Source organism: Piliocolobus tephrosceles, chromosome 20 (genome assembly GCF_002776525.5).
Source record: "Piliocolobus tephrosceles isolate RC106 chromosome 20, ASM277652v3, whole genome shotgun sequence".
Classification (NCBI taxonomy): Eukaryota; Metazoa; Chordata; class Mammalia; order Primates; family Cercopithecidae; genus Piliocolobus; species Piliocolobus tephrosceles.
The window spans coordinates 2,160,669-2,172,619 of NC_045453.1; the positions used below are offsets into that span (position 1 = coordinate 2,160,669).

The following is an 11,951-nucleotide window of genomic DNA, read 5'->3' on the forward strand; positions in this document are numbered from 1 at the left end:
GGGTTAAGTTTCAACATTAATTAATTAATTTATTTTTTTTTGGAGATAAGGTTTTGTTCTGTTAACCAGGCTGGAGTGCAGTGGTGTAATCATGGCTCGTTGCAGCCTTAACCTCCTAGACTTCCTCTCACCTCAGCCTCCTGAGTAGCTGGGACTACAGGTGTGCAACACCATGCCTGGCTAATTAAAAAAAATTATTTTGTAGAGATGGGGTCTCATTTATCTTGAACTCCTGGCCTCAAGCAGTCCTCCTGCCTTGGCCTCCCAAAGTGTTGGGATTAAGGGCGTGAGCCACTACATCCAGCCTCAACATAAATTTTTACAGGGGACAAAAACATTCCAGCTGTAGCAGCCACCCAGCTCCATCTCTTCAACTCAGGAAGACCCCTGGGCTCTACCTGGACTCCCTGTCCTGTGCCATGGCCTGAAAACTCTCTCCAGATAGTAGTAAGCAGAGGCAATTGCTAGGCTTTCTTTGGTTTTCTCTCTCTCAGGGATCACAGTTGTGTGTTGCCTGATGTCCAACGTCTTGAAAACTGTTGATTCATATGTTTTCCCCAGATTTTTTTTGTTTTAGCCAAGAGGATAAACCCATTCTCTGTTATTCCACCTTGATCAGAAGAAGTCAGCGAATGAACCCACATCTCTTCTCAAGGAACCAATACATTTCCAGGTGTTTCAGTTGGGGGGCAACCAGGATGGAGAACTATTGGTCTAAGCTATCCTAATTCCTCTATTAATTTTTTTTCAAAAACACTGGATGCACCAAACAAGACCTTCTATATGCCATATTTGGCCCTTGGGCTGCAATTGTGAGATTCCTAGAAACAGGAAACCTTACCTGTTTCCAGGTATTTTTTGCCTGTTATTTTAACTAGTTTAAGCCTAAAAATAGATAGTCTTTGCATTTTACTGCCCAAAGCTAGGAGTTGAGAGAAACAGGATTTGAACTCAGGTCCTGTCTGACTTCAAAGATACTATCATTTCTTTCATGAGATTCCTACCCCATTGTTCTCATTTACACTGTTACATTTCACATTATTTTGTGTGTATTCCCCCACCCCACCACCCTGCACTTTGAGACTTCCTTGTCTTTGCATCCTCTAAGTTTAGCAGAGGGCCTGACCTGTGGGAGATGTTGAGGGAATTTTTGTGGAACAAATAACTTCTCTCCTTCTGTTTGCCCTCTTAATGTTTCACGCCTCCTCTAGTCCACACACGTCTGTTAAATGGGAGGTATGTTACCAGCAGCACAGGTGGGATTTAAATGAAGCACCTGTTACCTGTGAGATGATGCCCCTGCTCCTACAAGAGAGACACCAAGACACAGAGTTCATCCATTAGAGGAGAAAAGGGCTGGTTAACATTCTGTAAACACAAGCTTTGAGGGATTTTTAAAAATATTTAAAGTCCTGAAATATTGGAGCTGGGACATCCAACTTCAGTAGTCATCAAAGAAATTCAAATTAACAAACAAAATATTGGCATAATTTAAAAAAACAATAACATGGGATATTAATAAGAAGGTAAGGAAAAGACCTCATATGCTGCTGGTAGCATTATAAATCAGTATAATTTTTCTGGAAGGCCATTTAGCAAAACATATCAAAAGTTTTAAATATGCTCATGTAATTTTCCTCAGCAATTTCACATTTAGCACATTATATCCTAAGGAAATAAGCAGACAGGTGCACTGTGATTTATCCATGAGAATGCTCATTGCAGCACTGTTTAGTTGAAGACCGTGGACTAGATAAATACATCACTATGAAGGATAAGCCCACAGCCTTTGAAAGCAAATACGTTGAAGAATAATGACTTGAAAAATGTTTTTGAACAATTGTTAAGAAATCTTGATTAAACAATTATATGCATATTCATCATAATTAATACTTCCTTTGTGCTTTACTAATTTAATTAACTCATATAATCCTTATAATAATAATAATCTTATAAGGCAGGTACTGACTGTCCTTGTGGACTTAGAAGTTGCGTCTCGGAGAGGCAGCCTGACTTTCCTGTAAGCAGGTAGTGGGCGGCGTAGCTGGATTCCAACTACTGGTGCTTAGGAAATCTCAGAACACTGAGCCCAGTGCTTCCCAAGGTGTGGTCCGTGGACCAGCATCCCCACATCACCTGGAACTTGTTAGAAGTGCCATATCCCAGGCCTGGTCCCAAACCTTCTGATCAAAAGCTCTGGGGGTAGGGCCCAGCAATCTATGTTTGAGCAACCCTTCCAGGTGAATGCATGCTCAGTTTTGAGAGCCACTGTGCAATTGTAAGGGCCAAAGGGAACCTTCTCCTCTGTCCTCTGAAGGTTTGCTGAAAACGAACTATAATAGACATATTAGTAGAAGAAAAAGGTATAAGAAATTATATTTAACGAGGCCGGGCATGGTAGCTCATGCTTGTAATTCCAGTACTCTGGGAGGCCAAGGTGGGAGGATCACTTGAAGCCAAAAGTTTGAGACTACCCTGGGTAACAAAACAAGATCCTGTCTCTACAAAAATTTTTTTAAAAAAATTAGCCAGGCATGGTGATGTGCATCTGTAGTCCCAGCTACTTGGTAATCAGAGGCAGGAGGATCACTTGAACCCAGGAGTTTGGGGCTGCAGTGAGCTATGACTGTGCCACTGCGCTCCAGCCCAGGCAACAGAGGAACACCTTGTCTCTCAAAAACAATAATAATAATAAAATAAACTATTTAATGTGAGTAACACAGGGGAATTGCAGGAGAATGATTACCCAATAACCCAATGAGGTCCAGCTACTTATATACCCTTCTTCATCAGGGAAGGGGAAATGGGAGGCATAGAAGTAACTGATTTTTTAGGGGAAATGAAATGAGCCTAAAGAACAACGGCCTGAGGCAAAATTTGTCTGAGCTCTGGGGGAGGCGGTGGGAAGGTGAGGGGCAGAACTTCACTGTAACAAAGATTGTCTTACTATGCAGATAAAGCTTCCCAGGTAATCTCTAGGAGCTGCTCTCAGAAAAAATAGATGAAAGTCTGTCTGAACGTGGTGACTACATCTAGTCTCCTTTCCAGTGGTTAATCTTTCCTGGATATTTGATGAGATTCCTAGGGAGGGGGAGTTTTAAGAAATTACATTTCTCTTGGAAAGAAGCTTTCTTAGGCAGATAAGAAAATTCCAGAGAGAGCCCCTCCTGGTGCTGTGCGAAAGTAAGAGGATCAGAGAGACAGGGAGGTAGGGGAAGGTCAGAGAGAGACCTTGAAACCATTTCTTCAGTTCAGCACGTCAAAGTGCCAGATTCTGGGGTATTGTTTTCTGAGCCTGAACACAACCCTATTGCATCTTTTCTTGAAATTTTGAAAAAAAAGTATATGTATGTACAAAAATGTCTGATGGATTGGTTATTAAAATATTAGCAGTGTCACTTCTGGATGGTGGGGTTCTGGGTGAGAGAGAGAGATATATATAGTTTTACATATATATTGTTTTATAAACAATATATACATCTTGCTGGCAGCAGATGTAGAACCATGACCAGAGCCCCCATTTCTGGGTCTCCAGGAATGAGGAGGCTTGCAGCACCTCCATCTATTTATTAGATAACTATTCTTTGCTCTGTTCTCAGCATTGGAAATACATCATGGGACCAGACCCCTCATGAAGCTTACATTCTGGAACTTAAGAGCCTCCATCTCGCTGGTCTCTTGTTTCTTAAAGTGTGGACCCCAGGCAGCATCGTCAGCATCCCCTGGGAGCTGGCTGGGAATGCAGCATCTTAGCCACAAGCCCCACTGAGTCTGCATTTTCACAAGACCCCCGGTGATTCATTCACACCGGAGAAGCATATTGTTTTATATAATATATATAAATATATTGTTTTATAAACAATATACATATATATATTGTTTTATAATTCCAAAAGGTACATAATGAACTTCTGTGACCAAGGTAAAAGAAAAAAAATATATTTTCTTTAAAAAAAAAAAAAAGAAGAAGGGGCCAGGCAAGGAGGCTCACGCCTGTTATCCCAGTACTTTTTGGGAGGCCGAGGTGGGTGAATCACTTGAGGTAAGGAGTTCAAGACCAGTCTGGCCAACATGGTGAAACCCTGTCTCTATTAAAAATACAAAATTTAGCGAGGTGTGGTGGCACAGGCTTGTAATCCCAGCTGTTTGGGAGGCTGAGGTGGGAGGATAGCTTGAACTGGGGATGCAGAGATTACAGTGAGCTGAGATCCCACCACTGTACTCCAGCCTGGGAGACACAGTGAGGCTCCGTCTCAAAACAAAAAAAAAGGAACTCTGCTTCAAAACTCAGTGAGATGGTATATATTTTGGGTAGAAGGGAAGTAGAGAAGAAAATGATTCCCTAAATCATATAGCAACTCCAGCAGTGCTTCTCCGGTGTGAATGAATCACCGGGGGTCTTGTGAAAATGCAGACTCAGTGGGGCTTGTGGCTAAGATGCTGCATTCCCAGCCAGCTCCCAGAGGATGCTGACGATGCTGGCCTGGGGTCCATACTTTAAGAAACAAGAGACCAGCGAGATGGAGGCTCTTAAGTTCCAGAATGTAAGCTTCATGAGGAACCCGGTCCCATGATGTATTTCCAATGCTGAGAACAGAGCAAAGAATAGTTATCTAATAAAGAGATGGAGGTGCTGCAAGCCTCCTCATTCCTGGAGACCCAGAAATGGGGGCTCTGGTCATGGTTCTGCATCTGCTGCCAGCAATACCTTTGGCAAGCTGTGGCCTCCCTGTGATGACAAGTGTCATTGGGCAGGGTGACAACTCTGGGCCCTTCTTTTCTATGACCCAATATGCAAGAGCGGTTCAACCTGGGCCAGGGCTACCCGACACGTGAGCCTTGCACCAAACAAAAAGTACCAGACCTGGTAACACAGGTGTTCTGAGAAGCCCAAAGAAAGGAACTAGAGATGAAGAAATATCTAAGTTGAGGTTTCCGTAGAAACATTAACTCATCTGCATAGGCTGCGTGTTGCATTTGGATTACAGGTTAGGCTCGTAAGTCTGAAATAAATTATATACTCTTCATATTATTCAACACTGTACTGTATAATAATTTAAATTATACAGTTATAGGCCTCAGTCCAAGTTATAACAAATTATACCACAGTGTATAATTACCCTGCACTGCACCATATAATAATAAATTAGACACCTACAAACCTAAGTTGTGATTCCAGAAAGAGATAGGAGAATGAATGAGGGCTATTGATCCATTCCTCTGATCAGTCAGACAAGCCTGGAGCCTGAGAATGAAGAGTTTGATTCCTTATTCCTTCCTTCCTCCATCCCTTCTTTCCTTCCTTCCTTCCTTCCTTCCTTCCTTCCTTCCTTCCTTCCTTCCTTCCTTCCTTCCTTCCTTCCTTCCTTCTTTCCTCCCTCCCTCCCTCATGTTTGAGTGCCTCGCTGGTTTTTGGTACAGACCTGACCATGGAAGCCTGAGCTGACTGGAAGGAATCCCCATCCTTGTGAGTTCCCAGGCTGTGGGGTGAAGAGCATGTAAACTGAAAATGAAACACAGTGTAACAACAGCTGCTGTGGAAAGAGTAAATTAATCACAGCGGCCTTGGTATCAGGCGTCTACCAGGTAGCAGGCATCAGCACAGGTGTTAACTCCTCATGCCCTAGGGGTGGGTGTCATCATCTCCATTTGACAGGTGAAGTGAGCAGAGCTCACACAAAGTGTGACTCGCCAAAGGTCACGCAACTATTAGAGAAATGGTGGATGGGAATTTTCACCCAGGACTGTCTATCTGATGGTTAGATTTCTCTGAGGGTGCAACTCAGTCGAGTCAGCTTGGAAAACAAAAATCAAGTGTAATGAAAAGTAGCCCTGGCAAATCCTCAGAGACACTAGGTTGGGCACTGATATTTTGTCTCCTAGTGAGTCCAGCACAGTTAGGGTTCCCTGCAGCTCTGGAGCTTCCACAGAGGGTACTGGCTGGGGTAATATTAGATCATAATATAATCTAATGCCGGTGTGTATTAGGAGCTACTGTGAGCACTTCACAGGTGTTAAGCTCATTTTATCCTCTCAACAACCTTGTGAGGTTGGTACTTACGCCCACTTTACAGATGAGGAGCCCCGGGCACAGAGGAGTTAGCAGCCTGTTCAGGGTTATACAGCCAGGAAGCAGCAGAGCTGGAGTCTGAATTTAAGCTAGTCTGGTCTACCAAATCCCTCATTCTTTCCCACTATACTGCTAGGTTTTTTTTTTTTTTTTTTTTCCAGCTCATCTTAAAAGACTTGTCCTGGCCGGGCGCGGTGGCTCAAGCCTGTAATCCCAGCACTTTGGGAGGCCGAGATGGGCGGATCATGAGGTCAGGAGTTCGAGACCATCCTGGCTAACACGGTGAAATCCCGTCTCTACTAAAAAATACAAAAAGCTAGCCGGGCGAGGTGGCAGGCGCCTGTAGTCCCAGCTACTCGGGAGGCTGAGGCAGGAGAATGGCGTAAACCCGGGAGGCGGAGCTTGCAGTGAGCTGAGATCCGGCCACTGCACTCCAGCCCAGGCGACAGAGCGAGACTCCGTCTCAAAAAAAAAAAAAAGACTTGTCCTTAGGTAGCTGTAGGATGAGGGGTCTATGGAGACTGAGCCTCAGAGAGCAGATTCTGCCTCTATCTCATAACCATTTAGGGTGTGTGCCCATTGGGTCACATGGTTCTTACATAATTGCTTTCTCTCTTCTTGTTTTTCTGTATTTTTTTCTTTTTTCTTTTGTCTGAAGAACATGTTACACTTGCATAAGGTGTAATTTTATTGTAATCGAATTGTCAAAGAGGCCCAAAGAGACAGGCAAGTGAGAGCAACTGCCTCTCTTCCTGTAGTGTTCAGGGAAGGCTTCTGGGAGGAGGGGGCATTAAAGGCATAAAGGGTGGATAGGAGTTTAAACAGCACACAAGGGAGGGAGAGGCTCTCCTTCTCTAGGCAAGGAGAAGAGTGAAGGTATAGGTGAGCAGAGATTGTTTTGAGGGGGACTCTGAAGTCCTTCCAGGTGTCTGTGTGAGCTGGGCAGGAGGCGAGGTGGGGTGGCAGACAGGACCTTTCAATGCCTCGCTAGGGAAGCTGGGCTTTATGTTAAAAGCAGTGACCGTCAGTGTGTGGACAGTGGGCTCCTTGGGGATTTCCAAGCTCCACGTTGTAACCCAAGACAGGGAAACTGAGGCCCTGTAAGGTTTGTCAGCCTGTCCCATCCCACGCAGTTCCCCAAGACTCTTCCACGCCAACCAAGCACTTACCTAAATACCCTTATTCTCATGTCTGGCTGAAAGAAGCGGCTCAGTCGGGCAGGTCTCTCCGGAAGGGCATCTATTGGGGGACAGAGAAAATACAGGATATCTGTGCCAAGTTCCATTTGAACTTCAGACAAACAGCAAGTGATTTTTATATCTCAAATATTGCATGATATATGCTAAAAGTATTCATTATTTTTCTGAAATTCAAATGTGATTGGGGGTCCTATATTTTTATTTGTTAAAATATGTCTAGTCTAGATGGAGGGGAACAAGTCACTTCCCAAATAGAATTGAAACCCCTGTGCCTTAGTCAGCATCCTATAAGAGAATAGAGATGCCGAGCCTCTAGGAGTCACCTAGAACAAGGGATTCTACCTCTAGTGTGGACTTGGAAGGCCCACGGATCAGCTGGACCAGCAGTCGGAAGGAAGAGCTGCCACAGATAAAAGTAAGGACAAACAAGAACATGTGTCTGTCTGCCACCCCCACCCATGTCGCTGCAGCCGTGACCTGCAGGGGAACCCGCCGCCTTCCCTCCGAGAGGCTTTGTAACCATGGTTACAAAGGAAGGGCCCTGGGGAATATGGAATCTGCACCTCAGTTCTGCCCTGGTCTGTAACTTTGGGTAAGTTACTAATAGTAGTCAACTTCTCCATGCCTTGGTGTCCTCACACATTAAATGTATACAAAAATTCACACCTCCCTTAGAGAGTTGCGGAGAAGATCCAATGGGAATGAGCCCAGGCTGGCAGCTGACATTTCCTAAGCAGTCAATTAATAATAGTTACTAGCAGTGTCAAAGAGTTGCTATCCATTTATTTTGCTATAAAAAAAAAAAGTCACTTGTTTTAAAAGACAAGATAGACCGTGTACAATGGCTCACGCCTATAATCCCAGCACTTTGGGGAGCCAAGGTGGGTGGACCACTTGAGGTCAGGAGTTCGAGACCAGCCTGGCCAACATGGCAAAACCCCGTCTCTACTAAAAATACAAAAATTAGCCAGGTGTGCTGGTGTGCACCTGTAATCCCAGCTACTTGGGAGGCTGAGGTGGGAGAATCGCTTGAACTGGGGAGGCAGAGGTTGCTGTGAGCCGAGATCATGACACTGCACTCCAGCCTGGGTGACAGAGTGAGACTCTGTCTCAAAAAAACAAAACAAAAACAAAAGACAAGATATTAAGAAGCAGTATGTTTCAAAATCCTCTCTTGATTAAGTAACTCACCAGGTAAGTCTTGGAAAGATAACATAAACCACCTTCAAAAGCACCTCCAAATGCCAAAGTGAAAATCAGATACCGCGCACAAGCTAGTTACAAATCTCTGAAATCTTAGTGACTCTTCCCCCAAATAAATGGAATGAATAAGTGCTAAGTGATGGGAAAATAACAAAATTCTGCTTCAGCACTGTTGTAGATGCAGTGACTGCTGATTAAAAGAAAATACTTCCTTTAAAAAGGCCACTTACGAAAAGGAAACTCTGGTAGCAAAAGCTGGCATGGAATGGGGGTCAGGCAGCAGGTGGTGGCCACAAGCAGAGGGCATTGATCAGATGTGAGATGGGGAAGGCCACTGGGGCTCCAGAGGGGCTGAAGGGCAGAGGACCCAGAGGACAGTGGCTCCCTCCCTTCCCGCTGCTCAGAGAGTGATGGGGAGAAGGGTTTCCTGTAACCTCAGGGCTTGTTTTCACCGCTTGTTTTCATGGCCTTCTCAATGCCCTGGCTTGTTTTCAGGGCTGAACAGGGGGGGAAAAAAACAACAAAAAACCCAATTCCTTGTATTTGGAAGAATAGGGGTATACTGGCCCTCTTCAGGGTGCTGGAAGCCTCTCTCTGCCTCCTGCTGGAAAAAGAGGCCCCTGGGCAGTCTTTTTAGCCACTTAGCCTGGTTCTGAGGTTTTCTTCTTAACTTATAATTCCAGATTGCAGCAAGAAATACAAATGCATTGGAGACTGGGTCTGTGCCAGAGGTGGAGGGTTTGGGCAGAGTGTTCCCAGGAGCACAGCAGGAGGAGAAAGTTCCAGGGTAGAAACTGGAGCTCTTGCTTGCTGGACACAAGTGGAATGGAGGCAATGTGGCCATCTGGATGTGATAAAAACAAAACAAAACAAACAAAACAAAAAAACATTCACGCCTTTGATCCAAGCATCTCACATCTGGGGATATCTATGCAATAATGTTTAAGACAAAATTGTTTGCAAGTAGGGAAAAAAATAGAAACAGTCCAGCTCTCCATCAATAGGGAATTCGTTAATTAAATTATTATGGTGACATCTGTCAGTGGCAATTTGTTTCTTCTTTTCCTTCAACTCTGTCTTCCCCATCAGCTGGTCCCATGGGCTCTGCCACCGAGGCAAGTTCCGGGCTTGGAGGCTACATCCCTTGTCCCTGCCACCATTGCCTCTTGCCCGTGCCTCTGAATCCTGTAGCCTGACAAATTTCCTGGTTCCTCCATTGGTGCCTCTCTAATCCATTCCTACACAGCTGCAGGACCCCCGGGTTCAGGGACTTCACACGTCTCTTAGGATAAAATCCACAGACACTGTCTCATTGGGCCCTGGCCTGACTCTCCAACCTGTTTTCAAAAATGCTCATTCTCTACTTCCAGTTGAATCACACTTGAGCTTAGTCCAGCCTCCTAGCCTTTGCCCTGGCTGCTTCCTCTGCCTGGACTGCTCCATGCTCCTTCCTTCTCTTCCTTCCGGTGGCAGTAAAATGACATATCCCTGGGGACTTCACACACTGTCTGTAAATTGTTTTCCCTCTCCCAACCAGTGTTTCTCTAACACTTTGTCCATCTTTTCTTTTTTCTTTTTTTTTTTTTTTTGAGACAGAGTCTCACTCTGTCACCCAGGCTGGAGTGCAGTGGTGAGATCTTGGCTCACTGCAAACTGCCTCCCAGGTTTAAACAATGCTTGTGCCTCAGCCTCTGGAGTAGCTGGGATTACAGACATGTACCACCACATCCAGCTTTTTTGTGTGTGTGTTTTTAGCAGAGACGGATTTTCTCTACTAAAACCCTAGGCTGGTCTTGAATGCCTGGCCTCAAATGATCTGCCTGCCGCGGCCTCCCAAAGTGCTCGGATTGCAGGCATGAGCCACAGTGCCTGGCCCCATCTTATTTTCTTCATAGCACTCAGTGTTAGGTGAAATGCTCTCAATTATTTATTCATGCATTTGTCAATTATCCCTCCCACGAGAACTCAGAGCAAGGACTGAGTGTGTTGTGTGCCCTTGCCTGGTGTACAGGAGCTGCCCTCTCTACACATGTTTGGTCAATGAATGAATGAATGAATATAAGAATGTTATATAGAATGAGGTAGACCTGTATGTCTCACTTGGAAAGGTGAAAGAATGAGGTAGACCTGTATGTCTACTTGAAAGAATGAGGTAGACCTGTATGTCTCACTTGGAAGAATGAGGTAGACCTGTATGTCTCACTTGGAAAGGTGCCTTAAATGTATGGATGTAAATTCACTTATGAAAAACCAGAAATTAATCAAGTCTGTGGAATTAGAATAGTGATGAGTTTTTCAGGGCTCACTATCATCTGGGCACAGTTTTAACTACTTTTACATCTATTGTCTTGTCTCATTTGGTCTTCACAGCAACCTTCTGGGATAGGTACAGCTTTTGGCGCCGTTCTACAGAGGAGGACACTAACACAGAGAGGTTAAGAAACTTGCTTAAGGTCACACAGCCAGGAAATGGAGGAGCCAGGAAATGAATTTATAGGCTCTGACTTCCGAAAGAACATTCACTAAGTGGTGTAGAGTGTTTATTTCAGGGGATGGAAAGGGGCTGAGGTGAGATTCCGGAGGCCGTGGGACATTAGGGGAGAGGTCCAGACGCCAATTCTATTCCTGCAGTACTGTGTGATCTTGAGCAAGTCATCTGTTTCTCTGTGCTCACCTGGGAACCAGAGGAGATGGTGCAGGGCTACTGAGAGAAGTAAATTGGATAACATACCCACAGCTCCCAGCTCGGGGCCCTCCATCTGCCAACGATAGGAATGTTTGGTGGAGCAGGTCTGCCCTTCAAGGCCTGAAAGCCCCGTCCCGGTTCCTCGAGCCAGGGCCACAGAGAGGTGGGGAGAGGGCCGCAGGGCCTGGTTGCTTGGCTGGAGGCAGAGTCCTCCCTCAGGGCCTCGGCTCTCCCAGCTGTCGCACGCCCTGCTGCCTCCCCTGCTCTGGACCGCGACTGTATGGGCTGCACTGCTGCACCAGCGGAATGCGCAGGGGTCATTTTTGGAAGAGCTCAGCTCCAGGCGCAAGGTGCCAAGAGCAGGGCGGATGACTTCAAAGGACCTTTGCAGCCTGTCCTGAAAGATGAGCCCTTGCAACTAGCCCTGCCCCCGCAGAACACACAGCTTGAAAGGGAAATCGAGCTCGGAGCAGGTGGCTCAGGAATTTGGTGCACGCTGGGGAGGCAGCTCATTTGGGCACAAATACGTGAGGAAGGCGTGGCTTCCTCACACTCCGGGTTAGTATCGCGCATTTCGGTCCGGGGTAAACTCGCTTTCGGAGCTTTCATCGCTGGCCGCATTTCGCATTTATTTTTCTGATTATTTCATGATCCCTTTCCTCCCCAACAAGGGCCTGGGATTTGTAGGTTGCTATCTGTGTCTACAGTTCGACCTGCAGTAGAGGCTGAGTAAATATTTCCCCAGTGAATGAATGCATTTTCCTCTTCCACCAGTTACATCACGTTGGAAAGG

The 11,951-nt window shown here is 45.5% G+C and overlaps 1 long non-coding RNA gene across 1 annotated transcript in view; it reads right to left on the reverse strand.

Moving 5' to 3' along the window:
• LOC111548240 overlaps positions 1 to 11,646 on the reverse strand; it is a 61,048-nt gene extending 49,402 nt beyond the window's left edge. The window contains exons 1-2 of the long non-coding RNA XR_003309644.1: positions 11,204 to 11,646; positions 7,240 to 7,309 (exon numbers count right to left, since the gene is read on the reverse strand). This is a non-coding gene — a long non-coding RNA (uncharacterized LOC111548240). The remainder of the gene's footprint in view (positions 1 to 7,239; positions 7,310 to 11,203) is intronic.
• Positions 11,647 to 11,951: the final 305 nt, after the last annotated feature.